Raw genomic sequence first — 15,828 nt, forward strand, 5'->3', positions numbered from 1 at the left:
CCTGTCCCAATTTCACCTTCAGGTACCCTATCCAATCTCCCTCCCCCTGCTATTATGTGGGTGTTCTGCGTCCCACTTCACCACCCTGGCATTCCTCTACAATGAAGAACCTAGCTTTATAATAAATGAAAAGGATAAACTTTGCCTACATATAATATTCAGAACCAATTTTTTATCTAAAAATTAAAACATACACAAATATGTTATAAAACGAGAATACACCTAAAAATAAAATTATCATTTCTTCAAAGAGGCATCATTTATACACACAAGTTTTGAAATATCCAGTGAGCCAATGTGTAAATACTTAATTTTTATGACTAATCAGCAATTATATAACAGTTTTGTAAATAATAATGCTTAAAAACTCAAGAAGCAAACACAGTTTGTCCTGGTGACATTGAACTTCACATATAAAATTGACTTAGATGGGGATGTTCAGGTCAGTGATAAAATTTCATTCCTAGGACTGTTCAGGTTGGCTTCTCCAGAAGAAAATCACATTTGAATCAATTCACTGGGTAAATAAGATTCATCTCTATGGTGAGAGACGTGATCATTCAACCTGTTGAGGGTGTGAACAAAAATAAAAAGGCAAAAGAGCTAAACTCTCCCTGCTTGAACTGAGACAAAAATCTTCTGTGTCCTGCAGTATTACTCCTTGTCCTCCAATTTCTATCCTTTAAGTATGACCGTCACCAGTGAGCCCCACATCCTCACTCTGAATTTTTGAATCCAAAGTGAATGGCCTCACTGGTTACTCTCGATTCACAAGCTGATTAGAAATAGATTACTTGAGCCTTCATCTTCCATAATATTGTTGAGCCAATTCTTTTTATTTATAATTCATATTATTTATTCCTTGTTCATCTATATCTATGTAGAACTGTAACATATTCCCTGAAGTATTTGAACATGTGGCATATTTGAAGAATTTATTATCCAAATTTTCATATTCCTTGGTAAATGTGAGCTGATATACAGTGTAGTAAAATCACCTACTTTTTTTATATATTTTTTTTATTAACATGAGTATTTTTTTTCCGGAGCTGGGGACTGAACCCAGGGCATTGGGGTTGCTGGGCAAGCGCTTTACCACTGAGCTAAATCCCCAACCCCTAACTTGAGTATTCTTGAGTATTTGAGTATTTTTTTGAACTTTTTTTTTTATTAACTTGAGTATTTCTTATATACATTTCGAGTGTTATTCCCTTTCCCCGTTTCCGGGCCAACATCCCTCTAGACCCTCCCCCTCCCCTTCTTTATGGGTGTTCCCCTCCCCACCCTACCCCCATTGCCACCCTCCCCCCAACAATCACATTTACTGGGGATTCAGTCTTAGCAGGATCAAGGGCTTCCCCTTCCACTGGTGATCTTACTAGGATATTCATCGCTACCTATGAAGTCAGAGTCCAGGGTCAATCCATGAATAGTCTTTAGGTAGTGGCTTAGTCCCTGGAAGATCTGGTTGCTTGGCATTGTTGTTCATATGGGGTCTCGAGCCAATTCAAGCTCTTCCAGTTCTTTCTCTGATTCCTTCAGGGGGGTCTTGTTCTCAGTTCAGTGGTTTGCTGCTGGCATTCGCCTCTGTATTTGCTGTATTCTGGCTGTGTCTCTCAGGAGAGATCTACATCCGGCTCCTGTCGGTCTGCACTTCTTTGCTTCATCCATCTTGTCTAATTGGGTGGCTGTATATGTATGGGCCACATGTGGGGCAGGCTCTGAATGGGTGTTCCTTCAGTGGCTGTTTTAATCTTTGCCTCCCTATTCCCTGCCAAGGGTATTCTTGTTCCCCTTTTAAAGAAGGATTGAACCATTCAGATTTTGATCATCCGTCTTGAGTTTCATTTGTTCTACGCATCTAGGGTAATTCAAGCATTTGGGCTAATAGCCACTTATCAATGAGTGCATACCATGTCTGTTTTTCTGTGATTGGGTTAACTCACTCAGGATATTTTCCAGTTCCAACCATTTGCCTATGAATTTCATAAAGTCATGGTTTTTGACAGCTGAGTAATATTCCATTGTGTAGATGTACCACATTTTCTGTATCCATTCCTCTGTTGAAGGACATCTGGGTTCTTTCCAGCTTCTGGCTATTATAAATATATCTGCGATGAACATAGTGGAGCACGTGACTTTTTCATAAGTTGGGGCATCATTTGGGTATATGCCCAAGAGAGGTATAGCTGGATCCTCAGGCAGTTCAATGTCCAATTTTCTGAGGAACCTCCAGACTGATTTCCAGAATGGTTGTACCAGCCTGCAATCCCACCATCAATGGAGGAGTGTTCCTCTTTCTCCGCATCCTCGCCAGCATCTGCTGTCACCTGAGTTTTTGATCTTAGCCATTCTCACTGGTGTGAGGTGAAATCTCAGGGTTGTTTTGATTTACATCTCCCTTATGACTAAAGATGTTGAACATTTCTTTAGGTGTTTCTCAGCCATTCGGCATTCCTCAGCTGTGAATTCTTTGTTTAGCTCTGAACCCCATTTTTAATAGGGTTATTTGTCTCCCTGCGGTCTAATTTCTTGAGCTCTTTGTATATTTTGGATATAAGGCCTCTATCTGTTGCAGGATTGGTAAAGATCTTTTCCCAGTCTGTTGGTTACCATTTTGTCCTAACCACAGTGTCCTTTGCCTTACAGAAGCTTTGCAGTTTTATGAGATCCCAATTGTCGATTCTTGATCTTAGAGCATAAGCCATTGGTGTTTTGTTCGGGAAAATTTTTCCAGTGCCCATGTGTTCCAGATGCTTCCCTAGTTTTTCTTCTATTAGTTTGAGTGTATCTGGTTTGATGTGGAGGTCCCTGATCCACTAGTACTTAAGCTTTGTACTGGGTGATAAGCATGGATCGATCTGCGTTCTTCTACATGTGACCTGCAGTTGAACATAAACCATTTGCAGAAAATGCTATCTTTTTTCCATTAGATGGTTTTGGCTCCTTTGTCAAAAATCAAGTGCCCATAGGTGTGTGGTTTCATTTCTGGGTCTTCAATTCTGTTCCACTGGTCTATCTGTCTGTCTCTTTACAAATACCATGCAGTTTTTATCACTATTGCTCTGTAATACTGCTTGAGTTCAGGGATAGTTATTCCCCCTGAAGTCCTTTTATTGTTGAGGATAGTTTTAGCTATCCTGGGTTTTTTGTTATTCCCGATGAATTTGCAAATTGTTCTGTCTAAATCTTTGAAGAACTGTATTGGTATTTTCATGGGGATTGCATTGAGTCTGTAGATCGCTTTTGGTAAAATGGCCATTTTTACTATATTAATCCTGCCAATCCATGAGCATGGGAGATCTTTCCATCTTCTGAGGTCTTCTTCAATTTCTTTCTTCAGAGTCTTGAAGTTCTTATTGTACAAATCTTTTAGTTGTTTGGTTAAATTCACACCGAGGTACTTTATATTATTTGGGTCTATTATGAATGGTGTCGTTTCCCTAATTTCTTTCTCAGCTTGTTTCTCTTTTGTGTAGAGGAAGGCAACTGATTTATTTGAGTTAATTTTATACCCAGACACTTTGCTGAAGTTGTTTATCAGCTTTAATAGTTCTCTAGTGGAACTTTTGGGATCACTTAAATATACTATCATATCATCTGCAAATAGTGATATTTTGACTTCTTCTTTTCTGAGCCCCTTCAAGCTCTTCCAGTTCTTTCTCTGATTCCTTCAACGGGGGTCCTATTCTCAGTTCAGTGGTTTGCTGCTGGCATTCGCCTCTGTATTTGCTGTATTCTGGCTGTGTCTCTCAGGAGCTATCTACATCCGGCTCCTGTTGGTCTGCACTTCTTTGCTTCATCCATATTGTCTAATTGGGTGGCTGTATATGTATGGGCCACATGTGGGGCAGGCTCTGAATGGGTGTTCCTTCAGTCTCTGTTTTAATCTTTGCCTCTCTCTTCCCTGCCAAGGGTATTCTTGTTCCCCTTTGCGTTACTGTTGCCATGACAGTATTTCCTGAAAAATAACAAGGAAGTCACTCACTTTCCATGTATTTATGACTTGTTCTCAATAAATGCAGTTATTCAATAAGCAGAACCCTCTTCACTGCTTTTTTATGCAAAGCGTATTATACCTTTGATTTACTACTTTTGGAATGAATCAAGTTTCCTTGTTTTGCAATTCACTTCTCTTTATCAAAGAAATGTCTATGGATTTTATTGGTCATTTTTATTGCCTTGATTTTATACTCTACCTACTTTTTTTTTTCAGTTACTACTGTACTTTATTGTGTTCAACCAAATCACCATGTTACAAAAATAGCAAGCTGCCATAATAAAAAATAAGGCTTCTCTATCCAGCACCAGATAGCATCATTTTACTTTCAAGCCTAGAAATTGCACACTTGTATATAAACCAACCGAAGATGAGAATTGAGAGTTCATCTTGGTGGATTTTTCCTTTGATGAATATGAAGTGTCCTTCCTTATCTTTTTTTGATGACTTTAAATTGAACATTGATTTTATTTGATATTAGAATGGCTACTCCAGCTTGTTTCTTCCGACCATTTGCTTGGAAAGTTGTTTTCCAGCCTTTCACTCTGAGGTAGTATGTCTTTGTCTCTGAGGTGTGTTTCCTGTAGGCAGCAGAATGCAGGGTCCTCTTGCCTATCCTATTTGTTAATCTATGTCTTTTTATTGGGGAGTTGAGGCATTGATGTTGAGTGATATTAAGGTATAGTGATTATTGCTTCCTGTTATATTAATGTTTGGATATGAGGTTATGTTTGTGTGCTTTTCTTCTCTTTGTTTTGTTGCAAAGACGATTAGTTTCTTGCTTCTTCTAGGGTATAGCTTGACTCCTTATGTTGGGCTTTACCATTTATTATCCTTTGTAGTGCTGGATTTGTAAAAAGATATTGTGTAAATTTGGTTTTGTCATGGAATTTCTTGGTTTCTCCATCTATGTTAATTGAGAGTTTTGCAGGATACAGTAACCTGGGCTGGCATTTGTGTTCTCTTAGGGTCTGTATGACATCTGTCCAGGATCTTCTGGCTTTCATGGTCTCTGGCGATATGTCTGGTGTGATCCTGATAGGTCTGCCTTTATATGTTACTTGACCTTTTTCCCTTACTGTTTTTAATATTCTTTCTTTTTTTTTTTTTTTTTTTGTTCATTGGGTGTTTTGACTATTATGTGAGGGGAGGTGTTTCTTTTCTGTTCCAATCTATTTGGAGTTCTGTAGGCTTCTTGTATGCCAATGGGTATCTCTTTTTTTAGGTAAGGGACGTTTTCTTCTATGATTTTGTTGAAGATATTTAGTGGTCCTTTGAGCTGGGAGTCTTCACTCTCTTCTATACCTATTATTCTTAGGTTTGATCTTCTCATTGAGTCCTGGATTTCCTGTATGTTTTGGACCTGTAGCTTTTTCCACTTTACATTATCTTTGACAGTTGAGTCGATGATTTCTATGAAATTTTCTGCTCCTGAAATTCTCTCTTCTATCTCTTGTATTCTGTTGATGATGGTTATATCTATGGCTCCTTGTCTCTTCCTTTGTTTTTCTATATCCAGGGTTGTTTCCATTTGTTCTTTCTTGTTTGCTTCTATTTCCATTTTTAATTCCTTCAATTGTTTGATTGTGTTTTCCTGGAATTCTTTCAGGGATTTTTGTGACTCCACTCTATGGGCTTCTACTTGTTTATTTATGTTTTCCTGGAATTTTTTCAGGGATTTTTGCAATTCCTCTCTGTATGCTTCTAATTGTTTATTAATGTTTTCCTTTGTTTCTCTAAGGGAGTTCTTCACGTCTTTCTTGAAGTCCTCCAGCATCATGATCAAATATGATTTTGAAACTAGATCTTGCTTTTCTGGAGTGTTTGGATATTCCGTGTTTGCTTTGGTGGGAGAATTGGGCTCCGATGATGCCATGTAGTCTTGGTTTCTGTTACTTGGGTTCCTGCGCTTGCCTCTCGCCATCAGATTATCTCTGGTGTTACTTTGTTCTGCTATTTCTGACAGTGGCTAGACTGTCCTATAAGCCTGTGTGTCAGGAGTGCTGTAGACCTGTTTTATTGTTTTCTTTCAGCCTGTTATGGGGACAGAATGTTCTGCTTTCCGGTGTGTAGTTTTTCCTATCTACAGGTCTTCAGCTGTTCCTGTGGGCCTGTGTCTTGAGTTCACCAGGCAGGTCACTTGCAGCAGAAAAGTTGGTCTTACCTGTGGTCCTGAGGCTCAAGTTTGCTCGTGGGGTGCTGCCTATGATCTCTTGTCGGCAGCAGCAACCAGGAAGATCTGAGCCGCCCTTTCCGGGAGCTTCTGTGCACCAGGGTTCCATACGGCGTTTGGTGTTTTCCTCTGGTGTCAGAGATGTGTGCAGAGTGCAGTCTTTTCTGGTTTCCCAGGCGTGTCTGCCTCTCTGAAGGTTTAGCTCTCCCTCCCATGGGATTTGGGTGCAGATAACTGTTTATCTGGTCGATCCCTCAGGTTCTGGTGGTGTCTCAGTAGCAGTGGACCTGCTGCTCCTGGGCCCTCCTCTACGGGACCCCAGAGTTTGAGTATTTTTTATTTACATTTTGAATGTTATTCCTTTTCCAGGTTTCCTGCCAAATATCCCCCTAATCCCACCCCTCCCCTTCTTTATGGGTGTTCCCCTCCCCGCCCTCCCCCCATTGCCACCCTCCCCCCAACAATCACATTCACTGGGGATTCAGTCTTAGCAGGACCATGGGCTTCCCCTTCCACTGGTGATCTTACTAGGATATTCATTGCTACCTATGAGGTCAGAGTCCAGGGTCAATCCATGTATAGTCTTTACGTAGTGGCTTAGTCCCTGGAAGATCTGGTTGCTTGGCATTGTTGTTCATACGGAGTCTCGAGCCCTTTCAAGCTCTTCCAGTTCTTTCTCTGATTCCTTCAACGGAGGTCCTATTCTCAGCTCAGTGGTTTGCTGCTGGCATTCGCCTCTGTATTTGCTGTATTCTGGCTGTGTCTCTCAGGAGAGATCTACATCCGGCTCCTGTCAGCCTGCATTTCTTTGCTTCATCCATCTTGTCTAATTGGGTGGCTGTATATGTATGGGCCACATGTGGGGCAGGCTCTGAATGGGTGTTCTTTCTGTCTCTGTTTTAATCTTTGCCTCTCTATTCCCTGCCAAGGGTGTTCTTGTTCCCCTTTTAAAGAAGGAGTGAAGCATTCACATTATGATCATCCATCTTGAGTTTCATGTGTTCTAGGCATCTAGAGCAATTCACGCATTTGGGCTAATAGCCACCTATCAATGAGTGCATACCATGTGTATTTTTCTGTGATTGGGTTACCTCACTCAGGATGATATTTTCCAGTTCCAACGTCTGCCTAACATAATATGGAGATTACAAAACTTTATAGCACAGATTAAATAAACCCATATAATTTTCTTCAAACCTTTAGTTTAGGAATAGGATTCACCTATTCTTGAGTCCACTTTTATGAATGATACATGTGCCACTGTGTATACTAAATGAAATGTGCACATAATAAATACCAACAGGGAGCTCTTAATTGTTTAAAGCTTCATCCCAGCACAGCAAGCCCTGTATAAATCTTGACAAAAATGCTTCTGATTATTCTTTACCTGAATGTCATACCATAAGAACTAATGTGATGCAAGCACCTTTGCTTAAGGTAATACACACTGCATGTTTGTGAGTAATAGACAAATTTTTGACTTATTAAGTAATAGAATAGACTACCTGAATAATTAATAAAGAATCCTCCCCTGATAGGCTCATTCGAAATGTCAAACATGCTGTTTTCACCTCATACATGCCTTTACTCCTAAGACTAAGCTCAGCAAGAAATCTCCATAATTTTGGATTATTTGAGTAATCATTTCTGATGGTGATGCTAGTTACTATCAGGCAGACAATGCTATTCCTGTTAGTAAGGAGAGAAGACTAAAGGCCATGGAGTATTTTTGTTTTCAGTAAATAAACCATTTTGAAATTTGGCCATGTTTGATCGTTAAAGTCTGTATTATGGATCAATATCAAGAAGGAAAATAGGGAGCTCTAGTCATTGCACTACCAGAGGAAAATATCTGGGATTCCAAAACATAATGGTATTGGTGATTTAATCAAAGTTTGATCAAGATTATTAGTGAATGCTTGCTTCCTTTTCAGATATCCACATATTCTTTGCCATTTAATTGATCTGGTTACCAATGGGCAAGACTCTCAGTTTTCCAAAAGCAAACATTCTCTTACAGAGTCTCCTCTCTAGCCTCTGGTGAAAGAAGAACTGTGTCTCTTACTCTCAAACTTGTCAAAGCTAGGGCCAGTCACAGGGAAAGTGAATGCATGAATGAGTGTTGAAAAACCAACAGAACTAAAGTATATTGAGAGCCAACTCCATCATATATGACTTATTTTAGTTCTTAATAACACAGCTATTGGATTGGGACCATTAGCAGATATCATCGCCTAACTTGATAAAATGAGATTCAAGAAGAAATTAAGGAATTGGCTTGCATAGATTTGCTAGGGCTAGACTTCCAATTTTATTAAAAGGCTAGACTCCTACTCAGAGTAAAGGTAAGACAGAGAAGACAAAAGACAGGAACGAATTGTCCATCAACCAGGTGTTCCAGACTGCTCCTTCATTAGGAACAAAAGGCTTCCACATGCATCAGCAGGACTCAACAGGGGTCAAACCCTACAAGAGACCCAGAAGGGTCTGACAAGGGGAGTGAAACATTGCAGGGGACCCAGGAGGCTCTGACACAGAGCTAAAGAGAGATTTCTCAAGAGACGAATCTTAAATGGCTGAGAAGAACTTAAAGAAATGTTACTATCATTACTAATCAGAGAAATGTGAATCAAAATGACCCTGAGATTCCACCTAATACCAATCAGAATGGTTAATATCCAAATATCAAAGGACAGGACATCCTAGCAATGATGTGGAGAATGGAAAACACTTCTCCAATGCTGGTAGAATTATACCCCCCACCCCTGGGAAATAAATCTGGTGATTCTTCAGATTTGTTTTTATGTGCCTTCCTTCCTTCTTTCATTTCTTTCTTTCTTTCTTTCTTTCTTTCTTTTTTCTTTCTTATTTCTTCTATTATTATGAAATTTTCTTTCAGAATTATTGAAGACAATTGTACCTGAAGGCCCAGCTATAATGCTCCTCTTCATGTAACAGAGGATGCTCCACCATATCTCAAAGATACATGCTCAACTATGTTTATATCAGCATTATTTTTAATAGGCAGAAACTGGAAGCACCACAATGTCCCTCAACCAAAGGATAGATACAATGAATATGGTTCATTTATACAATGGAATACTATTCCGCTTCTAAAAACAAGGACATTATGAATTTTGCAGGCAAATGAATGGAACTAGAAAACATCATCCTGAAAGAGGTAACCCACACCCAAAAGGATATTCATGACATGTAGTCATGAATAAGTGGATATTAGCCATACAGACTATCCATGATACACCCCAAGACCATAAAAATTAAACAAGAAGGAAGGTCCAAGTGAAGATATTTATATCCCACATAGAAGGAAAAACAAATCAAACATAAAGGGAGGCATCTGGGTGAGGAAGTTGAGGAAAAAGTGTAAAGAAGAACATAGGATCAAGTATTAGGGGGAGGAGTGGAAACAGGAGAGAAGCCTAGAGGGCCACATGAATAAATGGATATACGAAGCTGCCAGTGTGGGAGTTTGGAGGAATCTCTGGAAAGTCTCAGAGACATAGGATGAGGGAGACTCCAGGACTCAATGTTGTTGACTTTAGCCAAAATACCCAATAGTGGGAATATTGAGTCAGAAGAGACCACCTCCAGCACTCAGACTTTACCCCCAATGGAGGGATGGGAACACCAAACAACTTACAAAAATTTCGATGCAAATAGGTCCTTTCTAAAAGAAATACAGGGACAAAGTTAGAGCAGAGACTGAAAGAATAGCTGACCGGTAATTGACCTTACTTGAGGTTAATCCCATGGATGTGTACCAATCCCTATTAGTATTATTGATGTTATTATGTGCTTGAAGACAGGAGAGTAAATGACTGTCATCTGAGATGAGATACCAGAATTTGACTGAGACAAAAGCAGATATTCACAGCCATGAATTGGACAGAAGTTGGGGACCCCTATGGAAGAGTTAAGGAAAAGATTGAAGGAACAGAGGGGATGGAAACCCAATAGGAAGATGAGCAAGGTCATCTTACCATAACACCTTATAGCTCCCAGAGTCCAACCTACTGACCAAAGAGAATACATGGGCTGGTCTGAAGCCCCGAGGCACCTAAATAGCAGAGGACTGCCTTCTTTGGTCTCTGTGGGAAAGGATATGCCTAACCTCATAAAGACTTAATGCCCCAGGATGGAAGAATATAAGTGGCGCCCTCTCAGAAACAAAGGATGGGGGGATCCAGAAAAGAAATCCAAAGAAATCCACTGGAGGGAACTGGAAGGGGTGAACATTTGGGATATATTTATTTTATTTTTTTAAATAGAGTAATTAATTATTTAATTAAAAATATATGGTTGTTCATGAAGACAGGTAGAATGAGCTACTTGAATACTTTCTCTTGAAGAGGCATGACCTAACATGCACTAATCCTTTTTTTAAAAAAAATAAGTAGGGGAACTGGAGCTGCTAAAGCTGGGGTTTGCAGAATTATGATAGAATAAAAACCAGTAAATCTTCTTAGCATTCTTAGTCTTCTTTCATTTTCATTTTATCTCTTACCTTTCTATATCTGCAAAGATGAATGAACCAAACCTATAAATCCCATAAAATAAACCCTAATCCCTTCCCTTTTTAGTGTGCTTGTAAAAGAATTCCTGTGGGTTTAAGTGAAATATGATAGAGCCCGAAGCAGAGAGCTTTCACACTTTTTAGGATTGGCTCTGGGTGAAATATCCGCTAATTTTTTTAGAAGTAGAAAATATAAATGGTGAAGCAAATCCATGCTGGACTTAGCCAGTTGACAGGATGAAAGCTTTTCTGAAATAAAAACAGAAAGTACAGTATAATTATATTTTTAATGTACTTTTCGGTAACCACTGACTGAGTGGCGTAAACTTCTAATTTTAAGAATACAAGTTGAAATGGCTGCAGTTTTGATTTTATTCATTTAAACACATTTCAGTAAATACCTTTTTCCTATTCGTTTTGTTAAGAGAATGTGGTAAAGTTTCCTCTCTCTCTCTCTCTCTCTCTCTCTCTCTCTCTCTCTCTCTCTCTCTTCTCTCTCTCTCTCTCTCTGTGTGTGTGTGTGTGTGTGTGTGTGTGGTGTTTGTGTTTGTTTATGTGTGTGTTTATATTTCAAAGACAACAAATTCGCTTAAAAACAATTGGTAAAAACAAGTGTACGGAATAATGGAATCTAAAACTCCAACAACAGTTTCTTTTTTTTTTTTAACATTAGAAAGATCCACATAGTAATTTTATTTATATGTGGCCAACAACAGTTTCTTGATTCAATATTAAATGCAATTCTCGAGCTGTTTCTGGTTGTTGGATTTTATCACCAGCAACAGAAGCAGAATGACTCCTTCCCTCGAACCTACTTCAAGCACCATATCTATATATAAGAATGTCTGAGACTTTAGAGTTTAATAGCTTATATCATAATGAAAGAAGATTGGTAAGGTTTTAAACTTCTCAGTGAGTATGCGGAACATGCTGAATAACAAAAATATAGTCTAATTATCATGACATAGAATAAAATAAGACAGAAGTGTAGCTGACACATGTTTTTATATTTTGGTCTTGCCAAACAGTAAAAGTAGAAACAGTGTAATCTTCAGGGCATTCTCTGTTCTAGAACAGTAATAATGCCAGCTTAAGGAAAAGTGTTTTCTCAAATACAACATACACAATCTTATTTTCATCTTTTTTTCTCTTTCAATACTACATCTGCCTAACATAATATGGAGATTACAAAACTTTATAGCACAGATTAAATAAACCTATATAATTTTCTTCAAACCTTTAGTTTAGGAATAGGATTCACCCATTCTTGAGGACCTAACTTTGACTAACCTTTGCTCTTGAAAAAATATTATGATGGCATTACTTATCATACTAACATGGACTGCAAATTTATAGTACAGAAGGAACTTTAAATGTAATTTAGGACACTGGCTGATCTAAAATTTATATTTGCTCTTGAAATCTTTGAAAGCAGATTCACTTTCTTTGTGGGGAACATTGAGAAAATTTGGTTATGTGATCTAAGCGATATTAGAATTTATTTTGGAATCAGACTGAACTTTCAGAAATTCTGCTTTTGCTTCTAAAGAGATTATTATAGGTTATATTATATTATTATGCAACATACCATCTGGAAATACTCATGTCCAATATTATAGGTGAGAAAATTGATATTCAAACTGTGCATCAAATTTGGTTCCATGCTCACAATGCAATACATGTTCTCAACTTCTCTAGATATGTATAAAGAACTGTTACAATTGAGCTAAAGTTTCTACTATCTTCTACAATTTTAGGTACATGTTAAATATATATATATATATATATATATATATATATATATATATATATATATGAGTGCAGACAACACACATCAACTACATACTGTGACTTTTTGGGGCTTAAAAAGTCGTTCTTTTTGAGTCAAGACTTGAATCATTTTTAAAGCACGCTACACTCTGATAGATCCGTTATGCACATGTAAAGATTCACTGCAACCCTACAAAAGAGTTGTATCATGAAAACAGAGAAAGATAGCATGGAAACAGAAACCTTAACTACTAAGTGTCTGAATAAAAAGCCATTCCAAATTGCATTCTGACTTTTGGCATGCAGGTTTCTCAACAATAATTTCAGTGAAACTATTTAGAGAATGCAACATAGTTCATAGGGTTAATTAAGAACATGGTAGAAATTTGAATGAAAAGACAACCCACACCTAACTTGGACAGACTAACATAAGTCAATTAATGTCTTTTTAGTCAGAAAAAAATGGTAAAAAAAATCTCCCATTTAAAATATACAAGATTTTGAATACAAAACTATGTATCTATTTTAAAGGACATCTGCTTAGAATTCACAGTAAATACCCCCCCACACACACACATACACACATAGTTGCAAAAATCAATTATCGTAAAAAATACTAAATTTAATTATGGTAATTTCTAAATAAATATTGTTTTGTTGTTTATTTGATAGAGTTTGCAGGAAACACAAATTCATGTGTGGGAGACACAATTTAGCACAAGCAGTCATTAGCAACATTTATATAACTTGTAATTGAGTCAGTAAATCTTGATTTACAGATTCCACTTTTAACAGTACACATGTTCATGTCAAGCAAAAAATCAGATGGAAAACTCTATACTATTAATTTCACTGTAACTGAATTTTTAAGGCCATTTCTAACTTATTTAATTTACTATCAGTCTAAATAATATTCTGTTATATACATTTGTAGCTTTCAAGATTTCTTATTGGGATTCAAGATAAGTAAAAATAGAGTAAAATTTAAAATGACATTGTTTTGTAAGTTGTTTGTAATTTAAAATGTATATAAATAGAGTCATCAGAGTTGAGAACACTTTTTCTTACACATTAAACATTACACTGTGGAGCATATACAGACCATTACATAAAAAATATAATTACTCTCGATAATATAGTTTCAAGCTATAATGTTAATTGTTTCTTCCATTCATTAAAATTTGGAAGATATTTATTACCCTCAAAATAATTTCACTGAATAGAGTAAGCATTGAATTTCACCTGGGAGGAGAAAAATCAATATAGAAAAAGACATACCATATTTATCTGACTTAAATCCAATTATAGATTAGACCCATTATTTTTTGAACCTTCTGTTGTGTGATATGTAAACATAAATATGTATATAATACATGTCCGACACACTTTGATTTATTTAATGTAACTTCTGAAATGCATTTCAAAAATAAAACTTGTAGTTGTAAAAAATGTGGATATATGATGTTCGATTCAAATATTAACCTAGTATAATGTGATTTAAAATATATATTTACTTCTGGAGAGAATGAACAAGAGGTTGGGTTAATATGTGCTACATGCGTGTCCTTGCTAAATAAACATTTTCATGTGACAATCTCAATAGACTTGTTCTTCTTAACAGAAAATGAATACATGTCACAAACATATCATCAAACAACAAACACATCAATGCCCAATGTTCAAGGAAAGGGAACTTGAAATGTCCATCTCTAGTTGTTAGACATTGCCTCAAATGGAGGGACTGAGTTACTAATCCATAGTCAAATTTCTGACCTAGATTTGTCTAAAAGAACTGTAGGGACAAGAATGAAGAAGAGACTGAAGGAAAGGCAATCCAATGACCGGCCCAACTTGGGATCCATCTCATGGGGCAGGGGACACAAAGAGCTGATACTATTTCTGATGCTATGATGTATTTATAGACAGATGAGAGACTATCCTGGCTGTATCCTGAGAGGCGCTAGCAGAAGATGACTGAGAAAGACACAGATACTTAAACGCAACCATTGGATTGAATTCGGGGATTCCTATGATTGAATTAAGAGAATTGATTGAAGATGATGAAGAGGAGGGGGGCTCACTATCGAGACCAGAAGTCTCAACTAATCTGGACCCCAGAGAGCTCCCAGAGACTGAGCTACTGACTAAAAGCATACACAGGCCTGGCCATGGCCCCTGGCACATGTATAACAGAGGTCTTCCTGGTCTGGTCTTTGTGGGAGAAGATGCGTGTAATCCTCAAAAGACTTGAGGCCTTACAGAAAGTAGATGAAAGGGGATAAAGGCAGATGAAGGGAGAGCAACGAAGAGGCAAGGGGAAGGGGAAACGGGATATTCAACTGTAGGAGAGAGAAGTTGGAGGGGGCAATGACTGGAATGTAAATAAATAAAATAATTTAAAAAGAAAAAAATGAACATTTTCTCTTTAAAAAAAGAGTTCTAAGAGAGGTCTAAACAGATTTTTAATTTTCTATTTAATTTTCCAAATAGAATATTTTGTCTTCTCTTTTCCAGGTCTTCACCATATCCTCCACTCAAATTTCTACTTTGTTTTACAAAAAGAGAAACAAAAACTTGAAAACAAAAAAAAAAAAACACAAGAGAAAATTAATAATGAATATGAGAACAATATAATAAAAAGCATATAAAACAAAACAAAAACACATAAAAAATAAAACACTTCCAAGAAACCAAAACCATAGAATATGTTTTGTGTTGTCTAATGTTTTAGGCATGGAGCTTGCCATGCAATGGTTAATATAGCAAATGGCAGACTATTGGAGAAAACCTAGTTTTCCTTTCCAAGTTGCAAATATCTTCTTGGTTAAAGGCAAAATTTTGAATCTATTTCCAATTCTCAGTGATAATGTATTGTCTGGTTTAAACCTGTTATAGTTTCTGTGTTCATGTTTCAATCCTGTTTTCTCTGGAACACAATATTTCATTGGAGTTATCTAACTCTTACAGTACTTTTCCCATCTTGCCTGTATAGATTCCTGAACCTTGAGCTGAAGGTTTGATTAACACATTCCCTTTTGGATTTAGAATTTCAAAACTTCTCACTCTCTCCATATTGCCCAGTTGTGTGTTTCTGTGTTAATTATTATTGATTCTGTGAAGATAGTTCTCTGATGAGGGCTAAGTGATACTTGATTTTGTGGGTATAGCAATATGTCATCACTAATACATTTAATGCTATATTCCTTTAGCAGAATAACAGTAGTAGATTTTCTTTTAAAACCACAGACTCTCTTTTCTCAGGTAGTGATGCCAGATATAGATTCAAACCCAGTTAGTGGACCATATATCCAACAAAAAGTGGCTATATCATTTGTCCAAATCCATATCTTA

This window comes from Rattus norvegicus, chromosome 13, assembly GCF_036323735.1.
Source record: "Rattus norvegicus strain BN/NHsdMcwi chromosome 13, GRCr8, whole genome shotgun sequence".
NCBI lineage: Eukaryota > Metazoa > Chordata > Mammalia > Rodentia > Muridae > Rattus > Rattus norvegicus.